Below are 15,421 nucleotides of genomic sequence, written 5' to 3'. Positions count from 1 at the left end.
ACTACCTAGTCCCAGGGCTAAAGAAGAAATTATTATCAACCTTATTTCTCTTAATTACTAGACAGCCTACTACACCATAGCACTGGCTCTAAAAATACATAAATGTTTTTAAAGTATTATTATCTGCTCTCCATGTGCTGGACCCGACTGCTTTCTCTCTGCCCTGTTCTCCTCCCGAGCTATGACTTGTACCTTCACTCACTCACACCTTCACTTCACTCACCTAACTCTGGTGAACTTACAGCCTAAGTACAGCACAGCTGTGAGCCAGCACTTCATTTTCTCCACCTTCTCCCTCTTTGACTCTCTTCTGCCTCCAGCTCTTGGAGTGACTAAATATCCCAGATATTTGTCGTCTGCTCATTAGCAGCGTCATGCTCTCCCGACTCGGGACTCACAGCTCCTAGAACAGTTTCTGCTCTCAGCTAAGAAATTCTGGGAAAATTGTGGGTGGACAGTAAATCCCAGTTAGCCCAGACTTTACTAACTAAGGACATGAAAGATGAATAACACTTTTAACCAAAATGTACCTTTTATTCAATTTTTTTAAGAGCTAGGGCCAGTCTTATGGCACAATGGGTCAAGCCAGTGCCTGAAATGCCAGAGTCCCCTATGAGCACTGACTCAACTCCCAGCTGCTGTATTTCCAATCCAGTTCCCTGCTAATGTGCTTGGGAAGGCAGCAGCCAATAGCCCGAGTACTTGGGCCCCTGCCACCCAGGTAGGAGACCTGGTTGGAGTTCTAGGCTCCTGGCTTCAGCCTGCCTCAGCCCCGGCTGTTGTGGCCACTTGGGAAGTGAACCAGTGGATGGAAGCTCGCTCTCTCTCCCTCTCTCTCTCTCTCTGTCTATCTCTATCTCTATATCACTGACTCTTTCAAAAAGAAAAAGTGTTTGCTGAGCCAATTATTTATAGCTAGGTAAATAAAACTCTCCTACTTTATACATAATTTAAAATTTTATATATAACATAATTGTATTTTATAATACTCTTAGTATATACAAATTGGCAAAAGGTAAGTTTTTGAAGCACTCTCAATATTTCTTCTTATCTTTATTACAATATTTACATTATCTGTTGATGATTTTAAAATGAAGTTACATTCTCACACAATATTTGGGTATTATGGTTTCATCACTTGGGGCTTATTATGTTTCAGTTTTACTAAATGTTATTTGTTGGATCATTGCTGAAAAGAAACCAGCATTTTCATATGCACTTAAACATGTAAGAAACATTACTACTAATAAGGAATGATACTTTATTGATTCTTTTATTTATAACCTACCATCCCATAAATCTTCATTTATGGACTCAAGCCCAAGAAGAGCAATAGCAAATAAGTTTGAGCAGTCACACACACACACAAAAGCTATTTTGTTTGGAGAATCATTTTTTTTTTCAGTAAGAAATGAGTTTGCCTGGCAGTTGGCAACTTGATAATATTACTCTATGTAACAAGTACTACTGGAAATTAAATGACAACTTTCCTTCCAATCTGCCATAGAAACATTTTTGTTATGAGACTTTACACTGATGCAAAGAATCAAAGACAAAGTAAATTTTAAAGGACAATTGCTTAGTTTCAGACATTGTACTGATATATGGAGATTTCAGCCAGATTTTCCTCCCGAGAAATTGGAAATAAAGAATCTAAGACTGCTCTCTGAGGGCTAAACTTCAAGATCACATACAATGGGTAAGAGCAGAAGTAAGAAAAATCACCTTTAAAACACAAAATGGCCTGATTTACTTGTAACTTGATTTTTATTGAAAGAATATTGCTAAGAGCTTTGGGTAGTCATGGAAACAGTGAAAGGAACATGCAGGGGGCACTTCAGGACCAGTGGCCATCCAAATGCTGCCAGGCCAAGAGCTAGCACAAATCAATAAACAGCACAACAGGATGTCCCCACTATATTGGAGATCAATGTAGAAATCTGCAACCACTGTAAATTGAGTATGCACTTCCACCTTCAGCACAAAATCATCCTTTGGGGAAGTGGATGATTCAGAAAAGTCTAGGGCTAGGTACAACTCCCCTTGTCTGAATCTGTGCTCAGCAAGCGACCACTGAGTAACACCCGTGGTTTCCTGAGTGGATCTGGCTACACAGAAAATGCATGAACTCTGCAGCTGTAAGAACGTTTTAGCGCTTGGAAATTAATAAGCTAAGATTCTGCTTGTATGTGTCAGTTTCATGACCTTGGTTAATGTCAGCTCATTTGACTGCTAAAGGTATTCTACATTGCTCAAGAGAAATACTTCTGAGACCAGGTCACTCTACACCGGATCCTAAAAAGGTGGGAAATTCGCCCAAGAAATTCTCTGTCCTCTTGGGCCTTTCCCTGGTAATGACTCCATATCAGTCAGCTAGGCTTTTCCATTTCAGATGATCACCGAAACTACTGGGAGGAGGGTGCCTGTGATTCCTCTCTGGTTTTGTTTTGTTTTTGATGATTCTAATAGTGCTACAGTGACCATTCCTTTCTGGTGGGGAAGACAGCTTGGACCAGGGTAGGTGGCATGGAATCCGTGCATAAAGAGGACAAAACCTACCATTTGTTAACGCATTCATCACATGTTCAGACACAGTATTATCATGATTGCTTTCTGGTAAAACCCAGAACAGGTGAAGGCTACCATCTACCTTATCTGTGGCTGCGCGGGGGCTGAACACTGCTGGAGAAATACATAAACTGAATGGCTGATTTTAACATCCATAATCACAAACTCCGAGAGTGCTCTCAGCCGAGCCGGCAAGTCCTGCTAGATAACTTCACACCAAGCCCGCTCAGCCCAACCCCTGCTTCGCGGAGAACACTCTGCCAAGCGGTCGGCTGAACCAATCTACGTGGTCTCCCGCCAGATACAGAAGCGGCTGCTTTCTCGGAAGAAAACCAACCTAAACTCGAGAGCTCCTGGGAACGCACCAGGTTAAAGCTCAACCCGGAACAACTCTGATTGAAGGAAATCCCTCCATCCAGCAGGGGACGACGTCTCCCACAGCCGGGGTCGGGCCGCCACGGAAACATCACGTGATCCCGCCGTCTTTGCGCCGGGGGGCGGGCCTGCGGGGATTTGCCGTACGTGCGCGGCGTCATGACGCATTACGTAAGGGCTGGCTAGCCGCCATCTTGCTTCTTTTTTCGCTCGCTCTCGCCCTCTCGGGAAGGCAGCGAAAGTGCTTTGGCGGTTTGTCCATCCGCAGCTTCGGCTTTCGTAGTCGGGTCGCCTTCGCCGCCACCCCGGTAGCCCCCATTTCCCCTCCCCCTTCCCTTGGTCAGAGTTCGCCTGGATCTGCGAAGTGCGCAAACTTGACACTCAACCCTGGCCGGTAAGGAAGGCTAGGGCGTCAGGGCCGTGATCAAGGAGGCCCCCATCGGGAGGGCCAGCGTGGGGTGGCCTGGGATGTGGGAGCGGATCCCGATCCGGTACCTGGAGGCAGAGGGCCTCGGGCTCAGCCGTCTCCCTGCTGCTTGGCTCCCGTCATCTCTGTGTCTGGGGGAGCGGGAAACCGGAGTCAGATCCGCCCCATGTGGTCTGCAGCGGGAGTTCCGGGCCAGCGGGTCTTCTTCCCCAGCCCCCAGCTCAGGCCCCGAGAGGGGATTGCACGCGTTGCTGGGTAAGCTAGGGGAGTTTCCATCCCGCCGGATTGGTCGGCGCGCGGTCTTTTTTTTTTTTTTCTAGTGTGGGAAAAGAGGTCCCCACCACCACCAAACAGCTCCAGGGCTCACCCTGGGCCTTGGCGGACTGCGTGTGCAGCGAGGGTAGGATCTGTGGTGAGCAGTGTCTGGGAGAGTCCGGGTTTAAAGACCTGGTTCGGTGAGAGGCTTTTTGGGGGGAATCGGGACCTCTGCTAGGGACCGTGCAGCCCAACTCCAAAGGTGGATTTGGGTAGACTTTTCGCGCTCCAGGCCGCTCCGTCCTCCAGTTGGGTGGTGAATCACTGTCCTTGCTTCCTGTCTTTAAGAAAGCACTAGTATTGTTTGGGTAAAAGCCCCACTTTAGGGCTAGAGAAAAGCACCTGGGGCTGGGGGCAGCCAAGGGACAGTGGTAGAGGCTTGCTTCCTTTGCACGGCCGGGAGTGCTCTGATTATTTCAAGGGGACGTATATTTGCTTTGACTTGACTTGAGATCTTCTGAGGGTCGGGCATGGTTAATGCTCGCTGCCAAAGCTACCCGGATTTCCGCCTTGGCCGTTCTTCAGCTTAGGTCCATAGATTCATACCTCGGGAGGATACTCGGGATTGTACAGTAGGTGGCTCTGCTGTAAGATTTTCATTTGGAATGCACCAGAAGAGTCGGAAGATCCCTGATTTAAGTGTTTGATAGCTTACTCCTGCAGACTACAATCAAAGGGTGGTATTAAGTGCCCACCAGGCCCAACTCCAGCGGTTTTTTTTTAAAGTAGATTGGATCTCACATACTGGTAATTAAGATGCCGCTTTGACTGGAGCCATTTTTAGGTGTGTGTCACAGATGCATTGCAGCATCTTTTGTGGCTCACCACAAATGCCTTGAACCCCTGAAACCTTAGTTAGAGATTGAATTTGAGTTTTATCTTTAGCATACGGTTAAGTAGTAATTCTCTTTATTTTCTGTAATGGAATTTTCAGAAAATGGGCTTTTTAAGGCTTTTGTGTTTTTGTTTTTATTTAGTATGCTGAACTTGCGTGTGTGGCTCTCTTCCCTCCATAAGCTGACCTTTAACCATGTGCTGAACACAGTAATAAGCCTTTTACATATACTATCTTTTTATTATTCCTACTGAGGGAGATGCTATTATTATCTACATTTTATAGATAAGGAAATGAAATCTGAGAGATTAATTTGACCAAGGTCACACAGCAGTTACTGGTGTCAAAACCCCTGTCTTACCCAAAAAGCAATGCTCAACTCCCTCAAATTGCCTCCTTGTTCCTTGTAACTTTATAAATATAGTAACTGAGTAAGAAAACAGCACTATTAGTTTTTCTTTAGCTTGACTTCAGCGTATGAACATTGTTGCGTGTAAAGGTTAAAATGTTGCGAGTTTGGTAGAAGCTAATTTTTTGTGTGTGTTTAAAGGCCAGCTAAGTCTTTAGAGATAGGTAACTTCACAGTTTCACAGATAAAATTTTTAAATTGTGGGATTTGGCCTATATTGGTAGACTGTTCCCTCATTTGTAAAGTAGCACTTTCCTCAAAGGCTTGCTATAGACTTTTAAAAGGTTATGTAAAGGGCTTATTATTGTGCTCAGTACATGGTAAGGAAGTCAGCTGATATTGCAGATGAAAAAGTAATATTTATAGTCTTGGAATGGCATCTGTATTTCTTGGGATACTTAAAGAGTTAGTTTTCTTCCCTCCCTTCTTCCTTCTTTCTCTCTGTTTACATTTACATGTTGGATTTTGTTTCTTAAACATGGCTCATTCATACTGTAGAGTAAATGTCCTTGGGTTCAGTGTCTTGCTCATAGCTGAAAATCCTGAAGTTTTGACTCATTCCAGCCCCCATCTCCGCCCTTCTCCACCGCACCTTTCTTTCTGGTAAAATGGCTTAGACAGTTATATTTTGTCCCTGAACAGTCCTCCTCCCTGTACCTCCCCACCCCCAACACTGTTTCAATTTGAAAATCCATTGGATAAAGTGTTTTGGATGCTGTTTATGTCATATATGTAAAAACCAAGGATTGATAAAATGTTATAGTACTCTTACAGTGTAGGAAACTGAAAGTTTTGTCTGAGTTATGACTAAGGTACTTCGAGTAAAGCAGACTTGTCATCTTAGGAATAGGATAACACAATAAAAGCTTATCTCAGTCTGTTAATTGTTGCTTAGAAGTCTGAGAGTTAATAGGTTAGTTTTCTGAGTCACATTTTAAGTTCTCAATTTTGAGGATGAAAATATTCTATAGAGAGGATTACTTTAGTAAATTATAAACCTGTTTTTTATTTCTGCAAGTTACATTTCTAGTCATCATTTTTCCCTAAATTAACCGAATGCCAGTCATATTGTTGGGCCTGTGCCTGCATGTGTTTGCTGGCAAATCCAATCAAACAGTGCTTATCATTTAGTTTAATAGGAAAGTTTTGTCTGGTTGGCAGATGCTGAGAGCCTGAACACAATATAGGAGTAAAATTATTACTGTCAATGGTATGTGCTCACCTATGTGGTTGCAGCTAGATGTTCAGCATTAAGGGGGGATGGGATATAATCAACATTTGTGGACCAAGTCTACTATAAAAAAAACACAACTGGGTTTTATGTACATAGCAAACTACCAAGCAATTTTGTACTTAATTTCTGTGTTCTGATATTAGTTTGTTCTCCTTACTAAACTGTTAATGTGTCTTCATTATTTTATATAAACCTGGAGTTTATTATATCTAGGGTGAATGAAGAAGGTTGGGCATACTGAAGAATAGACCCATGGCTAAGTTGAACTAATGAATATCTTTTCATGATTTTTCTTTAATAAAGACATTTTATTTATTGAAAGGCAGAGTTAGAGAGAGGGAAAGAAGGAGAGACAGAGAGATCTTCCATCCACTGGTCCACTCCCCACATGGCTGCAACAGCTAGGGCTGTGCCAGGCTGAAGCCAGGAGCTTCATCCAGGTCTCTCACATGAGTGCAGGGGCCCAAGGACTTGGGCCATCTTCCTCTGCTTTCCCAGGCACATTAGCAGGAAACTGGATTGGAAGTGGAGAAGCCGGAATCATATGGGATGCCTGCATTACAAGAAGCTGCTTAAACCCATTATGCCACAATACCAGCCCCATGAATGTCTTACTGGAACAAAAGAGTATAGCAGGTTTTTTTTTCCCTTGCCCATTAGAGTAGTGTCACAGATAGCCTTCAAAGAATTTGTGTTCATATAGTATTCATTGTGAGATACATTGGTATCAAATTTTAATTTTTAGCTTTTTTCAACAAACAATAAAGATTGTTTTTAATTTTGCAAGACCCAGTGAATCAGAGGAATATGGCTTTTGATTTCCACTGTCAAAGTGCTTAGTGCTAAGGATTAATATTAAAAATTATCTTATAATCTTTGGATTTATGCCAATAGGTAAAAATGATAAGTGTGTAAGAAGGCAAGAGAAATTTTGTGCAGAGAATCCATATATAAAAAGTTATATATACTACAGATTGAGTGCCCAGTTGATAAGATGTGATGTCTAAGAGAGATCAGGAATAATTGCAGTTATTACTATTTATTGGGCAGTTATGCCAGGCACTGAGCTAAGAATATGTTGTGGATTATCTCTTTAAATCTGTATTATTGTAAGCTTGGGAAGTAGATGATTTTTTATTACACTACTAGAAAACCGAGATGTAATGAGTTTTAATTAATTTCTTCGTGGTTACTTAGCTAGTAAATGGTAGAAATGAGATTTGAATAATTGATCTCCCGGGAGCCTGAGGGCCTAGCTACATGGCTATCCCAATGGTCAGTATTTCTCAAACTTAAGTCATTAACAATATTTGCTTTATCATCAAACCATCTGTCATCCAAGAATGAATAAGTGTAGAAAGTCACAACAGAAATCAGGGAAGAGAATAATCTAAAAGAAGGATTGGGGCCAACATCGTGGCACAACATGTTAAGCCACCGCTTGTGTTGCCAACACATCAACATCCCACATATCGGAGTGCAGTTTTGAGTCCTGGCAACTCCACTTCTGATCCAGATTCTTGCTAATGCGCCTAGGAATGCCACAGAAGATGGCTCCTGGCTTTGCCTTGGCCTATCCCTGAATGTACTGTTGAAACCATTTGGGGAGTGAAGCAGCAGCTGGAAAGTCAATCGCTCTCGCTCTGCTCTCGCTCTCTCTCTTCTGCCTTTCAAATAAATAATCTTTTTTAAAAAATAAAAATAAGATTATAAGAGCCAAATGTAGCTGGGTTCAGAAAAATATGTGAGAAGTGGCCTTTCAATTTGGTTGAGTGGTCTTAATGATCTTAAAAGAATTTTGATTAAGTGATGAGGATGAAAGGTTGAGTTGGTAGGGGGAGGAGAGGTAGTGAGACCTTGATTTTTAGGTGTGTTAAGTACTCGCACTTTTCTGGAGTTTAAAAATTCAGATGTTGTTTCTTTTTGTGACTTTGTGCCAGCTGTTAATATTGAGGCTAATCATTTGGCTTAGGTATTAGATATATTCACTTGTGAAATAGGATAATACCTATCTCCTAATCTCAGAGGACTCTTGCAGAGATCACACTAAGTGTGTTGGTATGTATCTTTTTAATTTAATAATTTGATAACTACATAATACCACAATGTGAGTCTTGACCATGTTTAAAGCAGAAAAGAGAACTGGGAGAAAAGGAGAAATTAAGAGAAAGAGAGGATAGATTAATGCCCTATGAAATTGGAAGGTTCCCCAGAATAGAAACACCAGAAATCAATTCAAACATCTGTAGCCAACTTATATTTGATCAAGGATCCAAAACCAACTCCTGGAGCAAGGACAGTCTATTCAATAAATGGTGCTGGGAAAACTGGATTTCCATGTGCAGAAGCGTGAAGCAAGATCCCTGCCTTACACAAAAATCCACTCAACATGAATTAAAGATGTAAATCTATGACCTGACACCATCAAATTATTAAAGAACATCGGAGAAACCCCACAAGGTATAGGCACAGGCAAAGCCTTATTGGAAAAGACCATGGAGGCAGAGGCAGTCAAAGCCAAAATTAACAATTGGATTACATCAAATTGAGAAGTTTCTGTACTGCAAAAGAAACAGTCAGGAAAGTGAAGAGGCAACCGACAGAATGGGAAAAAATATTTGCAAACTATGCAACAGATAAAGGATTAATAACCAGAATCTACAAAGAGATATCAAACTCCATAACAACAAAACAACCCACTTAAGAGACGAGCCAAGAACCTCAATAGACATTTTTCAAAAGAGGACATCAAAATGGCCAACAGACACATGAAAAAATGTTCAGGATCACTAGCAATCAGGGAAATGCAAATCAAAACCACAATGAGGTTTCACCTCACCCCCGTTAGAATGGCTGACATACAGAAATCTACCAACAACAGATGCTGGCGAGGATGTGGGGAAAAAGGGACACTAACCCACTGTTGGTGGGAATGCAAACTGGTAAAGCCACTTTGGAAGTCAGTTTGGAGATTTCTCAGAAACTTAAATATAACCCTACCATTCAACCCAACCACCTCACTCCTTAGAATTTACTCAAAGGAAATTAAATTGGCAAATAAAAGAGATATTTGCACCTCAGTTTTCATTGCAGCTCAATTCACAATAGCTAAGACATGGAATCGACCTAAATGCCCATCAACAGTAGACTGAATAAAGAAATTATGGGATATGTATGTACTCTATAGAATACTACACAGCAGTAAAAAAAAAAAATGAAATCTGGTCATTTGCAACAAAATGGAGGAATCTGGAACACATCATGCTGAGTGAAATAAGCCAGTCCCAAAGGGACAAATATCATATGTTCTCCCTGATTGGTTACAACTAACTGTGCACCTGAAACTTGTTAAAGTGAAATGGACGCTGTGAGAAACAGTGACTTGATCAGCCCTTGTCCTGACTGTCGAGGAACAACTTAATACTTTATACCTTTTAGTATTTTTTTTGTTCTACTTAATACCATTGGTTGAACTCTTTAATTAACACACAATTATTCTTAGGTGTTTAAATTTAACTGAAAAGTGATCCCTGTTAAATATAATATAAGAGAGGGAGGAGATGTACAGTTTGGAACATGCTCACTCAGACTTACCCCTAATGGTAGAGTTAGAAACGTGCCAGGGGATTGCAATTCAGTCCCATCAAGGTGGCATGTACCAATGCCATCTCACTAGTCAAAATGATCAGTTTCAGTTCATAATTGATCATAATAATAGGATTAAGGATCAAAGGGATCACATAAACAAGACTGGTGTCTGCTAATAATAACTGATAGACAGCAGACTCATAGGATGGCAGATGTCCTAAACAGCACCCTGGCCTCAGAATCAGACCTTAAGGCTCTTGGATCTGGCTGAAAAGCTCATGAGAGTATTTCAGGCATGGAAAGCCAAGACACTGTGCAAAAAAAAAAAAAAAACAAAACGACCTAAATGAAAGCTCTCTGTGAGTGAGATCCCAGCAGAAAGAACAGGCCATCAAAGAAGGAGGTACCTTTCTCTGACGGGAGGAGAGAACTTCCACTTTGACTATGGCCTTGTCTAAATAAGATCAGAGTCGGCGAACTCGAGAGGCTTCCATAGCCTTGGCAGCTCATGATGACAAGAGCATTTGGTGATTACTGATGTCATAAATAAGAGTGTCAATTGTTAAATCAACAACAGGAGTCACTGTGCACTGACTCCCCATGTAGGATCTCTGTCCTTCATGTATTGTACTATGTGAATTAATGATATAGCTAGTACTCAAACGGTACTTTATACTCTGTGTTTCTGTGTGGGTGCAAACTGTTGAAATCTTTACTTAGTATATACTAAGTTGATCTTCTGTATATAAAGATAATTGAGAATGAATTTTTTTTTTTTTTTAAGACAGGCAGAGTTAAACAGTGAGAGAGAGACAGAGAGAAAGGTCTTCCTTTTTCCATTGGTTCATCCCCCAAGTGGCCCCTATGGCTGGTGCCTTTGTTGTGGCCGGCGCGCTGTGCTGATCCGAAGCCAGGAGCCAGGTGCTTCCTCCTGGTCTCCCATGTGGGTGCAGGGCCCAAGCAGTTGGGCCATCCTCCACTGCCTTCCCGGGTCACAGCAGAGAGCTGGACTGAAAGAGGAGCAACCGGGACTAGAACCCGGGGTGCTGGTGCTGCAGGCAGAGGATTAGCCTACTGAGCCGCGGCGCCGGCCAAAAATGCATCTTGATGAAGAATGGAATGGGAGAGGGAGTGGGAGATGGGAAGGTTGCAGGTGGGAACGTGGTTATGGGGGGAAAAAGCCACTATTATCCAAAAGTTATACTTTGGAAATTATATTTATTAAATAAAAAAATAAAAAATAAATATAAAAGAAATTGGAAGGTTCCCTACAAGTAAATCTTTTTTTTTTTTTTTTTTTTTTTTTTTTTTTTTTTTTTTTGAGGCAGAGGGACAGATCAGACAGAAGTACCATCCACTGATTGGTCACTGCAGGCATTTGGGGGAGTCAAAGCTGGGAACTCAGTCCAGGTCTCCTGTGTGGGTAGTGGGGACCTAACCATTTGAATCATGCCTCCCCCAGGGTCTGCCTTGGCAGAAAGCTGGAAGCAGGAGTAGAACTCAAGCACTAAGGTGTGGCGCATGGTGTCCTAATTGGCAGCTTATTTGCGAGGCCAATGCCTGTTTCTCAAATGAATCTTGAATCTGTAAGGATAGCCTGCATGCATATGAGGTTGAAGAATGGGTCTAGAGAAATCAATTAATCTTCCGTCCTTCCTCTTTCCCAGTGAGTAGTCTAACAATACAGGGCTGCTTTTATGGCTGTATGGTTAGTGTGCTGCACCAAGGGGCCAGGCTGAAGGAGGCGACAAGAACTGAAATTCACCCCATATTCTGCTTGCAGAGTTGTATTCCTGGTTTAGGTCTCCCAGAGGAAATTATGCCTCCACATCTTTCCAGAAAGATAGAATTTTCTGTTTGCATAAAGAAGAACAATAAAAGATTCCTCGAGGAGACATATTAAGAGAGACGTACTAAGGATCCATTTAGAGCAACATCAGAAATAATTATGAAACTGGATGTCCCTAAGGAACAAAAAAGGCTTTGAACTTTTTACTAAAATGGTTTAAGTGGTTGGAGAAATACAGAATTTCCATTTATCCATTGTATTTTAAAGATGAGTTTTGTAGCTTATTAAATATTTTTAGTAACTCAGAAGCTGTTAGAGAATGTAAAAAATACTTAGCACATTTTAAACTTAAAAAACACTAATTTTTCAGTGTCAAATTTTAGAATTGTGGCAATATGGCTGTTATAGCTTGGTCCTTTTTATTTTTTTAAGATTTATTTAATTGAGAAACAGAATGACAGAGACAGATGATTTTCCCTCTCCCCCAAATGACCTCAAGAGCAAGGACTGGGCTAGGCCAAAGCCAGGAGCTAGCCCAAGTACTTGGACCATTATCTGCTGCCTTCCCAGGCACATTAAGCTGCTCTAGAATGCCTGCCCTTGTTGGTCTTTTAAGTAATATTTTAATATTAGGTTTTGGTTTTTGTAGATCTGGATTGGCAAGCACAATATGAGAGAAACAATTACTTTTGAAGATGAGAAAAATGGAGCAGAGGATTTTTATTTTACGAATTTCTATGTATTTATCTTCATTTTACTTGAAAATCGGAGAGAACATCTGGTGGTTCATTCCTCCATGCCTGTAGCAGCCAGAGCTGGGCCAGACCAAAGAGCCAGGAGCTTGGAACCCCAACCCCCTCTGGGTCTGTCACATAGGTTGTAGGAGCCCAAGCAATGTGAACCATCATCCACTGCCTCCCGGGATGCAGTAGCAGGAAGCTGGGCTAGAAATGGAGCAGCCAGGACTCTGACCAGCACTCTGATATGGGATGTGAACAAGTGGCAGCTTATCCTGCTGCTCCACAACACCTATATACACCTCTGTAGTTTAAGTACATGTAGATTTGTGCAGCTGCCACTGTAATTAGGACACAGATTGTAGAAAGATAAAAACATCTCGCAATAATAGAACAAGAGTCTTCTGGCCTTGTGAAGATGGGGGAAATGTTTCTTGTGCAGAACTGTTGGGGATGGAAGAAGCCAAGAATGGCATACTGGTGCTGATTTAGTTTTCTGATGGGAAAGAAAAAAGTTTGTTTTTGAAGTTTTATCTCTTTACTTGAAAAAAAGAGTGATAGGCAAAGAGATCCTCCATCCACTGTTCACGCCCCAAATGGGCACAGCAGCCTGGGCTGGGCCAGGCCAAATCCAGGGGCCAGGGACTTCCTCTGAATCTCCCACATGTGTGGCAGGGGCCCAAGTCTTTGGGCCATCTTTTGTTGCCTTCCCAGTGCATTAGCAGGAAACTGGATCAGAAGCAGAACAGCCAGGGCTCCAACCAGCATTCCAATATTGGATGCTAGTTTTGGTGTGTCTATCCCATTACACCAAAATGCTGGCCTTGAAGAAAAGATTTTCATTATGCAGTTACATTTATGACAAACTTACACCTGGAAATAATGAAAGTAGAAAGTGGGAGAAAGAGGTTTCCGTGTCTCAAGACCAGGAGAGTCAGCGAGTTGGGGAAGGGTTGCCAAACAATTCTCTAAACTTTTTTAGTGAATTTAAACTTAAAGTTGCAGCCCTTAAAAGCCGTCCTTCAGTTATATGAAAGATTAGAATAATTTATGATGTTGGATGAAAATATTAGAAAAAAATAACTTCACTTTTTCTCCTGTAACATGTAGCATACCACCCTTGCAAACAAATAAGGTTGACTAAGAAACTGTGAGCTTTGGGTTTATTGGTATGTATTAGCTTTGAAAATACTGACTGCCATTTAATAAGCTCTTAGTACATACTGTATACTATTCTAAAAGCTTTCCATATACTTTGTTAATCAAGTTTAGCCATACTATTGGAGGAAATATAGCCTACAGGTGAGAAAATATACATTTGTTGAGACTAAATAATTTATCTGTGGTTTGCTGGCTACTCTATGTTTGAACTGTGATTTAAATCGATTTTTAAAGATTTATTTATTTGAAAGGTAGAGTTACAAAATGGTGGTAGAGGGAGAGATCTTTCATCCGCTGGTTCACTTTCCAAATGGCAGCAAAGGCAGGGACTCCACGTAGGTCTCTCTTGTACTGATCCAGGCCTAAGGACTTGAGTCAAATTCTGCTGCTTTCCCAGGCTCATTAGGGAGCTGAATTGGATGTGGAGCAGCTGGGACTCGAACCAGTGCCCATTTGGGATGCCAGCATGTAGGCATCAGCTTAACCTGCTGTGCCACATCACGGGCCCCTGGAATTGGTTATAAGAGAAATGGTTGCATTGTGTGAACAGCTTAGAAATACAAGTTGTCAACAGAGTGCCCTGGCACCTCTTCAAGTAAATTGTAGACACAACAGTTGTACTTTTCTAGAACACTAGTTTTCAGTACTATATTTCTTTTTCTGATTGTTAAGGCTTTTTCTGCCCCAGAAGCTTAATTCACATGTTTAAGTTTCCAAGAGCAGACTGAGCCCACTTCTACCATTCTGATTAGATCTCCCAACAGATTTATTTACGTTGCACTTTATTTTTTCAAATGACAATTTTAATGTTTTACTGTGATACTATTTGTAGTAAAGGCCTTGAACATATGGTGGTATTCTTAGTTTTACTATTATAGCATCAAATGTAATCTTAAAACCATTTGATGTTTTCAACCCAATGAAATGATCAAATGTTTGAGGTAATAGATGTGCCAGTTACTCTGATCTGATCATTTCAGAGTATACATGTATTGAAATATCACACTGTACCCCATACATACGTAGTTATGTGTCAGTTAAAAATTTAAGAACCTTTCAGTGTCACTTTAGATTTTAGGATTACTAAATGATTTTAACAGTTGGAAGATCTTAGAAGTTGGCCAATTCAATTTTTTTTTAAGATTTATTTATTTGAAAGGCAGAGTTACAGAGAGGGAGAGGCAGGGATTTAAAGACATTTATTTATTTGAAAGGCAGAGTGACCAAGAAATAGATCTTCCATCCCGTAGTTCGTTTTCTCAAATGCCCACAACAGCCCACATCTGGATGTTATAATTCCAGGGCTAGGCCAGGTGGAAATCAAGGGTTTAACTCCATCTGAATCTCTCATGAGGGTTCAGGTACCCAAGTACTTGAGTCATCTGTCTTCCAGGCACACTAGTGGGAAGCTGGATTAAAAGTGGAAGTGCCAGAACTCCAGCAGGCACCCAGAACTCTGATATGAGATGTCAGCATCCCAAGCAGTGGCTTAAAGTGCTGTGCGGCAACACTCACCTCTGGTAATTAATCTGTTTTTAAAATAAAGCAGAGAAGAAAGGAAATGAATCTAAATGTTTTTAAGGTTTGAATTTTGTGAAAGCTGGTTGAATTGGAACTAGGAGCGATGAGGTGAATGTTTTTGCTTTTCAATTTTAAGTGGAAAATTTAGTTGAACTTTGATGAATAAAATGCTATTATCTGGAGTTAATACATGAATTCTGTCATGCCACCCCTTACCCCTGGTATCTTAGTCAGTTCTGGCTGCTGTAACAAAAGACTGCGGACTGGTTGGCTTAAACAACAGAAATTTATTCCTCATGGGTCTAGAGACTGGAAGTCTGAGATGAAGGCACCACTATGGTGTGTGTAGTTCTGGTGAGTTTCTTCCTGCTTGCGTGCACATGGCCTTCTCCTCACTGTGTCCTTTCATAGCAGACAGTCACCTGTGGTGTCCCTTCTGACAAGGACACTAATCCCAACATA

The 15,421-nt window shown here is 41.4% G+C and overlaps 1 protein-coding gene across 31 annotated transcripts in view; it reads left to right on the top strand.

The window, feature by feature from the left end:
- Positions 1 to 3,071: 3,071 nt before the first annotated feature.
- PRRC2C (proline rich coiled-coil 2C) overlaps positions 3,072 to 15,421 on the top strand; it is a 111,786-nt gene continuing 99,436 nt past the window's right edge. For 24 of the 31 annotated variants that reach the window (XM_051858365.2, XM_070077365.1, XM_070077361.1 and 21 more), the window contains exon 1: positions 3,072 to 3,337. The gene's annotated coding sequence lies outside the window, so the exon portion shown is untranslated. The remainder of the gene's footprint in view (positions 3,338 to 15,421) is intronic. The other 7 variants (XM_070077357.1, XM_070077366.1, XM_008264072.4 and 4 more) reach the window with 2 other exon arrangements.

Source organism: Oryctolagus cuniculus, chromosome 7 (assembly GCF_964237555.1).
Source record: "Oryctolagus cuniculus chromosome 7, mOryCun1.1, whole genome shotgun sequence".
NCBI classification, from domain to species: Eukaryota; Metazoa; Chordata; class Mammalia; order Lagomorpha; family Leporidae; genus Oryctolagus; species Oryctolagus cuniculus.
This window is presented reverse-complemented; position numbering and strand designations above follow the sequence as displayed.